The following is an 856-nucleotide window of genomic DNA, read 5'->3' as shown; positions in this document are numbered from 1 at the left end:
CCTCCGGGAAGAAAAAAGGTGGATGGCTAAAAAAATAATCACAGATTCATGAAGTTAGACGTGCTCGCCTACTGGCAATCAGAATTAAACGCATTATACTTACTTTCGTAACACCATCTAGGGCACTGCATGCACCGGTTTCTTTAGCGTGGGTTCTACACGAGTGCGGGTTCCACCCGAGTGGCCCAACTAAGCCCAGCGCAATATTTTCACACCTCGCTCGTGCCCGCCTCGGTGAGAAACGTTTGGCCTAAGCCCGGTTTGGCCGGTTAGCCATTGAAGTGCATATACAAAGCATAGTCCAGTTCTAGGTTACTGTGAAGGTACCAGCCACACGAACATTATATTTAGAAAGAGATCTGATAGTGTCAGGTTTCCACTTAATTTTTCCTGAAAAGTAATTACGTTAAAGCCAAAAAACACCATCCATTCAATTGGCGCTGGCGTTTCTGTGTGATATGCATGATCACCTGTACTACATTCGCCAAATATTTGTACAGCACTATATAGCAAAGCTATGTGTCCTCTCTTGTTCACACCTCTGGCCATTTAATCTCCCTCTTTAATCTCTATGAGCCATTGCAATGTGATGCTAAGATTTGAGCTAATAGACATTGTGGAAATGTGATTAAAACACACTGTTCCACTAGCATTCAGAGTTCCGTAATACACTGCCATTAGGATCTACTTTACCTCCATATAAGCAGCCGACTCGGAAGAGTAAGGCACGTGTGCAACCGTTATATGTGGCATGGGACAAATATTTTTATTGCTTTACTTGGCTACATTTTAATGTTGTCTATTTTCAATCAACTGTGCTTCGGCTCTATGAAGAGTGTATTTTGGCTGTATGCAG

This window comes from Dermacentor silvarum, chromosome 11 (genome assembly GCF_013339745.2).
Source record: "Dermacentor silvarum isolate Dsil-2018 chromosome 11, BIME_Dsil_1.4, whole genome shotgun sequence".
Taxonomy (NCBI): Eukaryota; Metazoa; Arthropoda; class Arachnida; order Ixodida; family Ixodidae; genus Dermacentor; species Dermacentor silvarum.
Note: the sequence above shows the minus strand (reverse complement) of the source record.